The 14,107-nt window shown below is 39.4% G+C and overlaps 1 protein-coding gene across 20 annotated transcripts in view; it reads left to right on the top strand.

Moving 5' to 3' along the window:
* Positions 1–14,107, top strand: part of CELF4 (CUGBP Elav-like family member 4) — a 1,056,008-nt gene that overhangs the window by 1,025,437 nt on the left and 16,464 nt on the right. The window lies entirely within an intron of this gene.

The following is a 14,107-nucleotide window of genomic DNA, read 5'->3' as shown; positions in this document are numbered from 1 at the left end:
AATGATGTTCACACTTGTGACTGAAGCACATCGAGGCTCAGTCACTAAATAACAAAACATTGCTCATGACTAGAGGTGTAACCTGAAGCTCCTATGTGTATTTTATAGCAAAGTTTAGGGGCTACGGAGAAAAATATGTGAGATCCAGCACAGGCCAGGGGTTTCCTCTCTTCCCTACAATATAAGATATTTGAAATGGACATTTAGTCCTAGGCCCAAGAGAGGGGGCATCTTTCTTTTACCCCTGGTGCCCGCTGGACTTCACACATTTTTCTATGATTTGTCTGGTTTGTCACTCGGTTGATGCACGTGTCCGGGAGCAGAGGCTGCTCCTAAATACATTATATGAGCTACAATAGTGTTGTGTCTGCTTAGACCTGTGCACGACCACCAAAGGTAAACATTTATGACTTACTGCTTCCCATACTTTCACACCATTACTGCTCTATGGGTACTCCACCTAGTTGTGCTTTTATTTTTCGGGGGTTGTCCAGTTTGAACAACCTCATTATCTATTCTGTCTTCTAAAAACTGACTGTGAAGGTTCTTGGGTTTAGGACCCCACATTATCAGCAGATTAGGCTGGTGTAATGCCTGGTATCTGCTCATTTTGCCACTAGCAAAAGAAGAAGTGGCACAGAGGTTACAATGAGCAGAGGCACCAGGAATATCCCAAAAAGCTCCTTCTTTAATTCATTGGAAAGCAACAATCACGTAAACAATAGGGACATTTTGGGCAAAGATGGTTCTTTTCCAAGCCAGTATATTAAATATTCCAAGATTCTTTCTGCTCTTTGGACTCTCTGTTGGTGGTTGGTTGGTCTTCTGTATTGGGCATACAAAAGGTATTTGGACTATTTTCTGACGCAATAATTTATGGCATCCCCATTTTAATTCTAACCCCTTTATATTATTACAAATGGAACTAGGGACTGAAAACCAGACATTTTGATGTCCAAGAATTGACTAGAATGAATATAGTAGAAGGTGTTATTTTACTCATGAACACTGTTTATGGTGGTTGCTTATTGCCCTTTTGGCTGGTTGGGATTGGAGGAGTTGATCATTAACGTACAAATGTGCGTACTAAGCTTTTCTTTTAGAAAACAAATTGCTCGGAGGCTGTTTTGGCGTTACAGTGCATTTCTCTTCCTTTAAATGACACTTTAAATAATGGTAAAGACTGATGGACCCGCGCTCTCAGGAAATTCAGATTGCTGCTTTAAGACAGCGCTGGGAACAGCTAACGCCTTGAAAAAGACATATGGAGAAATAAAGGAAGACAATTAAGAAATCCACCATCTAAATCACAGCTGACATGATAGATTCTTTAAATATAACTGTGTTTGAGTTCGAGTCAGCATTGTGTGCAGTTTGGAGAAGATGGATGAGGGAATTTGGGCTGCTAATTTGAGCCTAAGTGATGAACACAAGTTCTCCTTCTATGACATTATCTCCAGTTAGTTCCTTAACCCATTCACACTGTGCTGATCTTATAAGAAAATTCACCTGAAATATTTGAGGTCTTATTTTTTTTACCATTATTGATCCAAAAATGTAATTATATAATAACATTTCATTCATAAATAATTGTAAATATCACATTTACGTATATGTGGGGGAAGGGAAGTAGCACTTATGGGTCTTTTTTCATGTTTTATCAGGATTTAATTAGGATTTTTTTTTTCCAACACTGACTCTTTAAGTCATAAGAGAAGAGCAATTAAACAGTCATATTATTTTCCACAAAATATTTCAATGCATAACTATCTACTCATTTTTAAGTACGTTTTTAGACATCTTTTAGTAGTAATTGCAGAGAGGCTTTTGCACCCATGCACACTGTTCTGCTTATATGGAGGTCCTATAACACCTTACTATTCATTATGTAGATACTTCTGTCTCTAGATAGAAGCAATGCAGACAAAAAACACCTCTGTATCCCTCCATACTGTATGAAATCAGAAGCATTATGAGTAGGGCCGAAAAACACGTCTATGAATGCTGGATTATGGCCCTATTGAGTGCATGAGTCCTTACTCATGAATTCTTCAAGCTCTCTTATGTTGTATACAGCTTGTGGTTGAGTCTAGCCTGGAATCAGTTTGAGCTCCACACTCTAATTTGGCCCCTCAGGGGCCTCAACATATTTTAGTTTTAAACCTTCTCCCTATTCGCAGTTCTCATGTGGACTGCAGAGGTTTTAATCCAGGATTTCCTGCTTTTGTCTGCATTTATTTCACCCCTTAATTCCACTAGCCCTCCATGGCCTAACACAGAAAAGCCTCCCCACAGTGGGTATTGCGTAATTTTAGTCATGTGCTATGTCTGTCATATGTCGAATATACAGTCGTTTTTTTTATACTCAAAAACATCAACTGTATAGACATCACATAAGTCATATGTTTTCAACTGTAACTTTCTCTTTGACACTCATAAAACTATGCAGGGCAAAGAACAATTTTTGTATGCACAGTCTCTACCATCCCATGTAAGCTTATGTACAGTCCCAGTTTTTGAAGAAAGACTGCTCTAAGGAAATAGATAGATAGATAGATAGATAGATAGATAGATAGATAGATAGATAGATAGATAGATAGATAGATAGATAGATAGATAGATAGATAGATAGATAGATAGATATGAGATAGATAGATAGATAGATAGATAGATAGATAGATAGATAGATAGATAGATAGATAGATAGATAGATAGATAGATAGATAGATAGATAGATAGATATGAGATAGATAGATATGAGATAGATAGATATGAGATAGATAGATATGAGATAGATAGATAGATAGATAGATAGATAGATAGATAGATAGATAGATAGATAGATAGATAGATAGATAGATAGATAGATAGATATGAGATAGATAGATATGAGATAGATAGATATGAGATAGATAGATATGAGATAGATAGATATTAGATAGATAGATATTAGATAGATAGATAGATAGATAGATAGATAGATAGATAGATAGATAGATAGATAGATAGATAGATAGATAGATAGATAGATAGATAGATAGATACGAGATAGATCTTTTTTTTCCTTGTGGTTTTGTATTAATATTGAACCATTAAACTTTATTTCATCATAAGAAAAAATAAATCTAAGAGTTTCAGTATTATAACTTTATCCCTGAAAATGAAAAGCTCAGCTGGAGTCCAGATTTGAGATATTCTAACCTCCTGAAGTCTAGAAGACTGTCTGTTTCTGTTTATTTTCTGATAGAAATGTGTGGAGTGTTCTCCCTATAGTGAAATGACAAAGTACACAGAGCAGTGTGAAATCCATGCACATTAGAATAAAGAATATAGAATTCAGAGCAAAATCATGTACAAAAAAAAAGCTTAATAGTCCTTGAAATTGGGACTATCCATTTTTTCTTAAGATAAATACATTTTGCTTCGAAATTAGTTTTGTTCTGTCATGCATTGTGTTATACTGTGATATCTCTTTTCAATACATTACATTTTTCCGACAGTAAAAAGGCAAAACAATATATTACTTCTTTTAAATATGTTTATATGTAAATTCTTTATGTTTCTGCAAAAATTAACCAAGCCCATGGATCCTTTATGGAGAACTGTATATGAACACTCCTTTATTTTTAACAATGAAAAAAAACTATGAAATATCATATTCCCCTGCCAAGTTATCAGTGGTTAAAGAGACTCTGTCACCAGATTTTGCAACCCCTATCTGCTATTGCAGCAGATAGGCGCTGCAATGTAGATTACAGTAACGTTTTTATTTTTAAAAAACGAGCATTTTTGGCCAAGTTATGACCATTTTTGTAGTTATGCAAATGAGGCTTGCAAAAGTCCAAGTGGGTGTGTTTAAAAGTAAAAGTCCAAGTGGGCGTGTATTATGTGCGTACATCGGGGCGTTTTTAATGCTTTTACTAGCTGGGCGCTCTGAAGAGAAGTAACATCCTCTTCTCTTCAGAACGCCCAGCTTGTGACAGTGCAGATCTGTGACGTCACTCACAGGTCCTGCATCGTGACGGCCACATCGGCACCAGAGGCTACAGTTGATTCTGCAGCAGCATCAGCGTTTGCAGGTAAGTCGATCTTACCTGCAAACGCTGATGCTGCTGCAGAATCAACTGTAGCCTCTGCTGCCGATGTGGCCGTCACGATGCAGGACCTGTGAGTGACGTCACAGATCTGCACTGTCAGAAGCTGGGCGTTCTGAAGAGAAGTGGATGTTACTTCTCTTCAGAGCGCCCAGCTAGTAAAAGTATTAAAAACGCCCCGATGTACGCACATAATACACGCCCACTTGGACTTTTACTTTTAAACACACCCACTTGGACTTTTGCAAGCCTCATTTGCATAATTACAAAAATGGTCATAACTTGGCCAAAAATGCTCGTTTTTTAAAAATAAAAACGTTACTGTAATCTACATTGCAGCGCCTATCTGCTGCAATAGCAGATAGGGGTTGCAAAATCTGGTGACAGAGCCTCTTTAAAGTTACAAGTGTCAGCTGAGAAAATCTCTAATTTTGTCCCCATGACAATACCTCCTGCTCCTGTAGTATGACAGCGTAGTATTATCATATGGACTTTGAACTACATAGCAAAGAATCAGAATCTATTTTTATAACACTGTAAGAAATTAAATAAGAAAACGTAGTGTCCCCATGATAACACAGAACTGTCAGGAATAGGAATAGGAAGTTTTGTCTTGGGGACACGGTCAGAAGCTCTATTCACAGGAAGCTTGTAATGTCAACCTCTAATAATTCAGGTTAATGTAGATTTTGCTGGTAGTTCTCCTTCAAAGTGAATTCATTTTAGAATATGTGTTTCTCCACCCTTTTTGTTTGTTTTTTTTAAGAAAATTCAACATTGGGTATATTTTTCCATGATCTGCCCTACATGACCAAACAACATTTACATGAGGCTGGTCAAGATGCAAAGGGTTAAAAAAAAAAGAGTCTTTTATAACTGATTTGTCTAAGCTTACTAGAGTGTAGCTCCATACTTGCCATAGTCCTCATTGTGGGGGGGGGGGGGGGTCCATGACTCCTACTTCTCGCTTGAACAAAGGGTCTTCAGCACTGAGCACCGTGTACCTTACCTCAGCGCCTGTCGTCCTCTCTCAACATCACTTGAGAGAGATGAATATGGGCTATTAGAATGCATTATAGTCCATGGTCCTTCTTTATCTTCTCTCCCAAACGAAGCAGCAGGGAGCCAAAAGGGCATGTGTTCTGACAAGGGCCATGGACCCTTTATTCTAGCAATTGTTGAGCAGGGAACATTCCCAACCAGAACTTCTGACATGACTCTATGATGTTTTATTTTCTAACCTTGTCTCCCATACTTCACATGTCATTGATTTACAATATATGTATCACTGGGTGCATCTTCTTGTTGTGATAAGTAAGTCCTAAGTAATGGGAAAGGAAAAAAATTGCTTACAATATTACGCTGAAGCAAATAATTAAATTAATACTGAAATACCAAGAGCCATGATCACATAAAGTTGCATTAATGACACCCCACCCCCATCCCCATGACCAAAGAAGACCAATAATGACCGGGCATGAAAATTTTAGAACTGTGAAAATCTTCATATTTATATCCCATGGTGCACTATTTTTAAATACCCTTTCATGAAGCCGCAAGCTGTTACAATGTAGAAACCGTATTGTCACAGTGAGAAACATAACCTTGTGGGGTGCCTAGGAATGAAGTAAAAAAAAAGAGATACGGTCTACTCACCATTCTTAGTCATAGTTAAAGTTTCCATATCCGTCTTATGAGTTATAACACCTGAGTGTATCAGATGTGTCTATAATTATCGCTAAGAACCTCTGGTTCGAAACGCGTAAGTGTCCTTCCTAGAAATGTTTTGACTTGTTTTTAACCAGATGAGATAAAGGATTTGGTTTTTTACTTGTATTGGAACGAGTGCTGGATATCATTTTTTCTATGATAGGAATAGGGCCTCGGTTCTCTGCAATGACAGCCAGCAAGGTCTTTCTTTGGCCTATCCACATTCAGCATAAACATCGAATATCATTCTCCATCCTCCTTTATCCATTCTTTTCATTTTCCAGCAGCAGTAAAGCAGTGATCACTATCCATCCCTCATCTTTAAGATTCATTTTTAACTGTAGGTGGCGCCCTCAGCTGCTGGATCCCCTGGAAGCTGGCATATATACTAACAATATATGATAGTTGAGATTTCATTTTTGACCGGAGTTTGCCTTTAAGTTGTCACTTCTCCTAAGGGAATGACTTGTACATATTGTGAATTGTAAAATGCTAGCAGGCAGATACTCCCCACTGTTCATTAAGTCTCAATGTTATCATTCCATTGATGGAGCAGCAGTGAGAAGATGTCTCTAATGTATTTTGTCGACACCCGTGGACGTGTTCTGGTAAATTTTACAATGGGTCTAAGTAAACAAAAGTGAAATGAGCTTTGTGCTCATTATTCCTTCCCTAGGATCGCAGCAGTTACTGCACGGAGCGGGGCCCGAGCAGTGTCACTAACTGCAAATGATAACGATGCCATATCTCTATATCCTGCTCTGAGCACGAGATTGTTTTTTAATGAGCGCAAACTGCCTCCCTGTCACGATTTTGTGCGAGTCGACGCGGCTCCCCGTTCTGCAGAATGCAGGAGCCTGATCCTCCATCAAAATAATCCAATTTAAAGAAATGATTCATATTAGTGAGTGCATCTGTCTGAGGCCAGAGCAGGGTCTGAGCATTTCTTTAATAAATGATCTTCATTAAATTCAGCTGAAAATATAATCTGGGGAGTGAAGGATGGGGAGCGCGCAGCAACGAATAAGCAAAAGGAGTTAGCAGTTTTGAGTTGTCATTTGTTCAGCGCAGGCCAGAGTACCGGCCCTTGTTTGCTAAAATTTTAATTTTGTTATGAAGACACTAAATCCATCAGACAGACCAATCAGAGTCATTGCTTTTGGTTCTCATCTTGTAGAGAAATTGCTTACTCAGTGCATGGTTCTTGATAATTCCTGGATGACAGTGGATTTTATAGCTACGATTATATATAAAGTATTATATACAGAATGCCATTGACTTGTTTGCAGCTTCAGGCCCGACATACAGGACTACTATGTTCAAGTATAATAAATGTTACAGTAAAAACAGGAGACTTGAGCTTTATAGACATTTTTTGGCTGAGCGAGGCATATTTAGAGTATACCTAGCATTGCATTATTTTTTCACAGAAAGAAGCAATACTAATGATTTGGAGCATATTCTCAATATACATAATAAAGCTAGAGTTTCCATTTTTTTATATATCAATGTTCTCCCACAAATTTACTAGCAAGAATTTATGCTGCCTGTTCTAACCACTAGGGGGCAATCTGCATACTCCCCTATTCAGGCCGATAGAGTCGGTCTGCAGTTCTATACATATTGGCCCCCTAGTGGTGGCAATAGGAAGAAATTATTTTTACAAGCTTGTATGTGAGAAACAAATCATTGCTTTGTACTAAGAAATAGAGTAAATATAATAGTTGCTGCACTTTAAGGAAAAATGTCTCCTAACAGACTCCTTCTTCTAGACCATCCATGTTGGGACTTTATTCACTGGATAAATATTAAAGGTTTGGGAGGTGGGTGGAAGTATTGTTGGCAGGATATTATTATATGGACAAAAGCAGTCACGCAGTATTAAGGTAGTTTAGTGTCATCCATTTAATGCAGCAGCTGTAGCGAGGCAATGGCCCAAACTAATTTAGTTAAAATATTGGTGATACCATAATACCATAACGCATAATTAAATTGGGATAAGGGATGTATATGGAAAAATATTTGAAGCTATGGGATTGATACTCCTTACAAAGGAAATCTGACAATTTGTTGGAGACATTCAGCCAATATAAAATCTGGGGGAAAAGTAAATGAAAATGATTCATAGAAATGTCAGGTTTTAAGAAGGATTTAAATGAACCTCAGAATAAATAAATGGATTAATATATAAATGTTAGATGTGATATCAAGAATGAAATCAACATGGGCTAAGAAAAAGAAATGCGAGTCAGTTGATGGAGCTCCAACAAAAGTAAATTAGAAATGGGATTACGCTTCTAAAAGTAGAATAATTATGAATTCCGGCTTTCATAAAAAGTAAATATTGACATTTCACATATAAATTAAGCCCTGAGAAACTTTAGTAAAAAAAAAAGACTTGAAATCAACAGTATAATCAACTTTTACCCATTACAATGTGAGAAGTTGGCAGATCATTACTTGTAATGACAGTGGCTGGTATTTCGATGAGCGCCTATATGGCCTTCTCTTCTACATGTCTTGGAACTGAAAAACATCATACACCTCACTCTTGTCTTTCCCAAACACAAACTAAATAAGACCAGAGACTTGCAAATGCAAGATTTCCCTGGAACATGCACTAAACCGAGTCGCTTTTTTTTTCTTCAAAGTTTCTAATATGCTGACGGTACTTTTGAAATTTATATGTCAAGCCCTAGAATGATAACTAAGCCATGCAAACATTGTGTCCATAGTAACATCACATGGCACCATTGTCCAATGGCTGCAGGTGACAGTGACATTTCATCCATAGAGACTTAATATCCTACAGCAGCAATTGGATGCTGCCCATAGAAGTCTATGGAGAGGGGAGGAGAGCAGAACCAGGAGCAGAGAGGAACAGACGCGCTGCTGCCCATAGAAGTCTATGGAGAGGGGACAGGCGAGCAGGTAAAGGAACAGGGATGAGAAATGGGCTGCTAGTAAGTGTTATATGTCACCCCAGTGCTGGATTCTCATCAACACTGCAGCTTCTAAATATGTGACAGATATAGAAATGAGAGCAGGATTCTCCCTTTTCTCTATGTGTGATGTTTATCGAAGACATAATAGCTGTTAGGCTTTGCCCACTAGCTCAGAGACAACTGAGAATTAGAGATAGAGCCTGCGGAGGGGAAAACTGCTTAAAAACGCCATAAACAAGTCATATAATTGCCAGAAATAGTGTTATTCCTCATGTTCACACATGACAGCTTATTCTGAAAAGTCACCTGACAAGTTAGTTACACTTTGAAGGAGGGTGAGAGCATTCACTAAGCCATCGCTTAACTCAAAGCAGTGGTGTAGCTGTACAACATATAGAGATTGCAGTTGTCACCAGTCCCCTATGAGGTGCAAAGATTTCTCTGCCCATGACTATTGAAGGATGAGGCCAAGATCTTCAAGCTACAACTTTGGTTAAGAGATGGTTCATTGGGAAATAATTGTGGCTTTTCATAAAATAAAACATAAATATGGTTTTATATAATTTTTTTTGCAAAACACGTGGGTAAACACAGTCCGTGTTGGGCAGCATCATTGGATTAAAAGTTGCTTAGGCTTTTCTATCCCGACTATTCTGCAGACATACAAAAGAGAAGGGTGAAATTTGCGGATGTTAATCTCCGCCTCAGGAATCTTCAAGTACCATACGCCATGCTTTTCCCTGCCCACCTGTGTGTGGTTGCCATGGGTTCTGCGCAATTTTTGAAAATGCAAAATCGGCCTTGGATTGGATGGATCAGTGGCAATGTTCCCTCTAAGTCTTGGCAGCTCCTGAGCGGAGCAGTTAAGGAGCATTCCCCATCAATGGTGGGCAATCTGATGACTTAAAGTAATACCCCCAGTAAATGCTAATAGAGCGTACTAAATAAGAGAATAAGAAAACGTATTTTAAATTAGTTTTAATAACTTTTTTAAATACTAAAATATTATAAGTACAGCAGTACAATAGACAGATATGAACACTAATTATAGGCATCTCTTACACCACTGTCCCTATAGATAGCGCCACACAGACCCCTTGTAGATAGCGTGACACACAGCCCCCCTGTAGATAGTGCCACACAGCCCCCCTGTAGATAGTGCCACACAGCCCCCTGTAGATAGTGCCACACAGCCCCCCTGTAGATAGTGCCATACAGCCCCCTGTAGATAGTGCTACACAGCTCCCTTGTATATAGAGCCACCCAGCCACCCTTGTATATACTGCCACACAGCAATCCCCCCTCCCCTGGTATATACTGCCACACAGCAACCTCTCCTCCGCTTGTATATACTGCCACACAACAATCTCCCCTCCCCTTGTATATACTGCCACACAGCCCCCCTCCCCTTGTATATACTGCCAAACAGTACCTCTCCCCTTGTATATAGTGCTACACCCCAATCCCCCCGTATATAGCGCTACACAGCCCCCTCTCCCCTTGTATATACTGCCACACAGCACCCCTTTCCTCGTATATAGTGCTACACTGCAATCCCCCTGTATATAGTGCTACACAGCCCCCCCTCCCTTTGTATATAGTGCTACACGTATCTGTGTCCTGAGGATGCACATACAAGTGAATATGGCTGTCGCTAGCACCGGAGCCCCCTCTGGTGCTAGCGATGCCACTGAATCCGTCCGTGACAGTGCGCAGGCTTTAAACTTTAATGAGCGGGCGGACCGTGGAAGGTGCACGGCCGCGCAGCCGCACACCTTATAGGGAACACTGATCGGTGGGAAAAAAGGCTAAGACGCAACAATCAAGGCAACAATGCAAACGTATGAAAGTTATGTTCCTGTGTTGATTTGCTGTGTGCTCGACTTATTGGGGATGTCCACATGTACTGAGCTGATTGTTCTGAACGATTCTTAATTACTGATCTACTCCTTGAAGCCGGCAGGGAATGCATCCCCTATGTGCAATATGTGGATGTCTATACTGCATCGTCTACATGAAGGTTACAAGATGGACTCTTGGCCCCACCTGACAATGTTGGTCAGGTGGTTTCATACCACTGTGTATTTCTTTCTTAAAGTTTTTGGGGGAATGGTTTGGGAGGGAGGGATTGGTACACCTGGAACGGGATATATTCTCAATGTTGATGCATTTTGTTGGAATGTATTATGTACCGTTGCTATTTACAGCCCAGTCGTGGGGAGGGACGGGTGATCCACAGCAGTGCTCTAATCTAGATATACCGATACGCGATGGCTGAACAAGTAGATTTTTGGTTTTGGAATGTAAGAGGTTTAAGGGACCCGACTAAAAGTAGGGCCATATTCGAATATATCCAGTTACAAAAACCATTGATTATTAGCTTACAAGTGTCTCACCTTACTAGAGAAACAATAAATATAGTAAAACGGGCGTGGATTGGATCAGTTTACCATGCCACCCATACGGGATCTTCTAGAGGGGTATGCATCCTCATACATAAAATGGTTCCATTTCAGCGCTTAAATGATGAGATAGATGGAGAGGGCAGATATATATGCTTACATTGTAACATTTATACTGTTGAATGTGTACTGATAGCAATATATGTGCCACCTCCTTACTCAGGAGTGGTATTAAATAAATTGCTTATGTTTGGTAATAGATTTCAAAATATCCCTATACTTATGATGGGTGATTTTAACAACCTGGTTCATGGTTATTGGGATAAAACACGAACGGATCCTAGCTCTATTCGGGACGGGTTAACACAGTTTGGACATCTACTACAAGAAATATCACTGATTAATATCTGGAGACTCAAGCATCCCCAAACCCGAGCTTTTTCATGCCATTCCAATAACTTCAATTCATTATCCAGAATAGATTACATGTTTATCAACGATCTCCTATTACCCAGGGTTTGGTTTGTGGAATATTTGACTAGGGTGCTGTCGGATCACTCACCCTTATTACTGCGGGCGGATTTCTTGCGTGCAGCTAAACAAGGTATTCAAATGTGGAAGGTGAATGCATTTTGTCTTCCACTGTTGGATGGTGACATTATCTCCGGTCGTATTACTGAGTATTTTTGCTTTAACGTCAATACAGCCTCTTGTAATGTAGTCTGGAATGCCATGAAGGCATCTACTAGGGGGATTCTTATTAAACTTATTAGTCAAAGGAATCTGAAAACTAGTCAACTGGGAAAGCTATGAGACAAAGGGTGGATGAGACGGAATCCACTTTTCTCCAGGGTCCGAATGAGGAAAGAGAGATACCGTGGAGGGAAGCTAGGGAGACTTTACAAGCACATCTTCTGACAGAAGCTGAGAATAAGGGTATGTGCACACGAGAACTGTCTTTTACGTCTGAAAAGACAGACTGTTTTCAGGAGAAAACAGCTGCGTCGTTTCAGACGTAAAAGCTCCTCCTCGCATTATGCGAGGCGTCTTTGACGCTCGTAATCTTGAGCTGCTCTTCATTGAATGCAATGAAGAACGGCTCAAATTACGTTGCAAAGAAGTGTCCTGCACTTCTTTGCCGAGGCAGTCATTTTATGCGTCGTCGTTTGACAGCTGTCAAACGACGACGCGTAAATTACTGGTCGTCGGCACAGTACGTCGGCAAACCCATTCAAATGAATGGGCAGATGTTTGCCGACGTATTGTAGCCCTATTTTCAGGCGTAAATCGAGGCATAATACGCCTCGTTTACGCCTGAAAATAGGTAGTGTGAAACCAGCCTTAGAGATACTTCGACAGTTCCATTATGCGGAAGGAGATAGGGCTGGTCATATGCTAGCCAAACTTGCTAAGTCGCAGGAAGGAACATCATATGTGACATATGAATATACGCCCCAAGGTGAACTAGTGTCAGAGACGGCACAGATACTCAAGGTTTTTCATCTTTTTTTATAAAGATCTGTACAGATCCAGATTGAATATGACATCTGTCCAGATACAACAATTTCTCTCTGATACACCTCTGGGAGTATTGTCGGAGACTGATAGAGATTCCCTAGAGACCCCGTTGACCTTGTAGGAGTTACAGGATGCTACTGCATCACTAGCTAACAGTAAGGCACCAGGGCTAGATGGGCTGCCTGGAGAATTGTATAAAAAATTTGGAGAGGTACTGCTTCCTGAATTACTGAAATTGTATGAGGAGGCTTTATTGTCATCATCCCTACCAGACTCCATGAAAGAAGCTATTATTGTGGTTCTGGCGAAACTGGGGAAAGATCCACTTATACCAGATTTTTATAGACTGATATCCCTACTTCCGATCGATGTGAAAATTATTGCCAAGGCCTTGGCTGTACGATTATCTAAGATTATTACAACCTTAATACATCCGGATAGGACAAGATTTATGCCATAAAAATCGACTGCTATTTACCATCAGAGATTGTATCTGAATTTTCTAGATTCCTGTGGATAATCCCCGAAGAAGGGCTGTGTGCTCTTTGGATGCAGCCAAGGCCTTCGACAGTATAGAATGGGATTACTTATGGCAGGTTTTAAAGTCTATGGGATTCGGTGAGCGGTTCATAACATCTATACAACTCCTTTATGAGTCTCCGGTGGCATGTTCCATTTTATTAGGGCCACATATAGTTTTATGAAATGTTACTGGTACGGGACAGTTATGAAGTGTCAGTGTTGTGATTATTTTATGCAATATTTGGTGCTTAGAAATGACACTAATTGTGTGTGTGATAGAAATGTTTGCATCCCTGTAGTTTGTCCATAGGTGGCGTATGGTACCACGCTATCTAGATATCATTTTATGGATACTGCAGGTGATTATTGTGTATTGTTTATTAGATTCAACCCTGGTTGTGTCATTGGTATTTACATTCAAAATAATTACTCAGAGCATTTTAATCTTAACAGTGAATAAATGTTATGTTTTATAAAGAGTTCCCACTCTGTGATACTACTTGTTTCTTTGAGGAACCCGCATATTGATTTCAGTGATAATATGTCGCCATATATATTTTTCCTGGGATGTGTAGCTGACTTACCTGGATCTGAGGTATTTTTAACAGCCATAGCCCATATGTTATTCATGGCAAGGAAACTCATTGCTCAAAAATGTGTCGGGCTGGGTCCCTGGCTTTCATATGAAGGTGTTGTTTGTAATAAGACTTTAAGTAAATAACCATAACACCTTAAAGGACGAGTGTCGCGGAAAAAAAATATTTTATATCAATTTGCTTTTAGTGTTTTATTAAATTTTTTTTATTTATTTGTGTGTTTGTGTTTTACTTTTTTCTATTTTTTAATTTTTTCATGTCTATGGGGGCTGCCATTTTTTTTGCCATCTCTGTATGTGTCGATTAACGACACATACAGA

This window comes from Rhinoderma darwinii, chromosome 1 (genome assembly GCF_050947455.1).
Source record: "Rhinoderma darwinii isolate aRhiDar2 chromosome 1, aRhiDar2.hap1, whole genome shotgun sequence".
NCBI lineage: Eukaryota > Metazoa > Chordata > Amphibia > Anura > Rhinodermatidae > Rhinoderma > Rhinoderma darwinii.
Note: the sequence above shows the minus strand (reverse complement) of the source record. Positions and strands in the feature narration are given on the sequence as shown.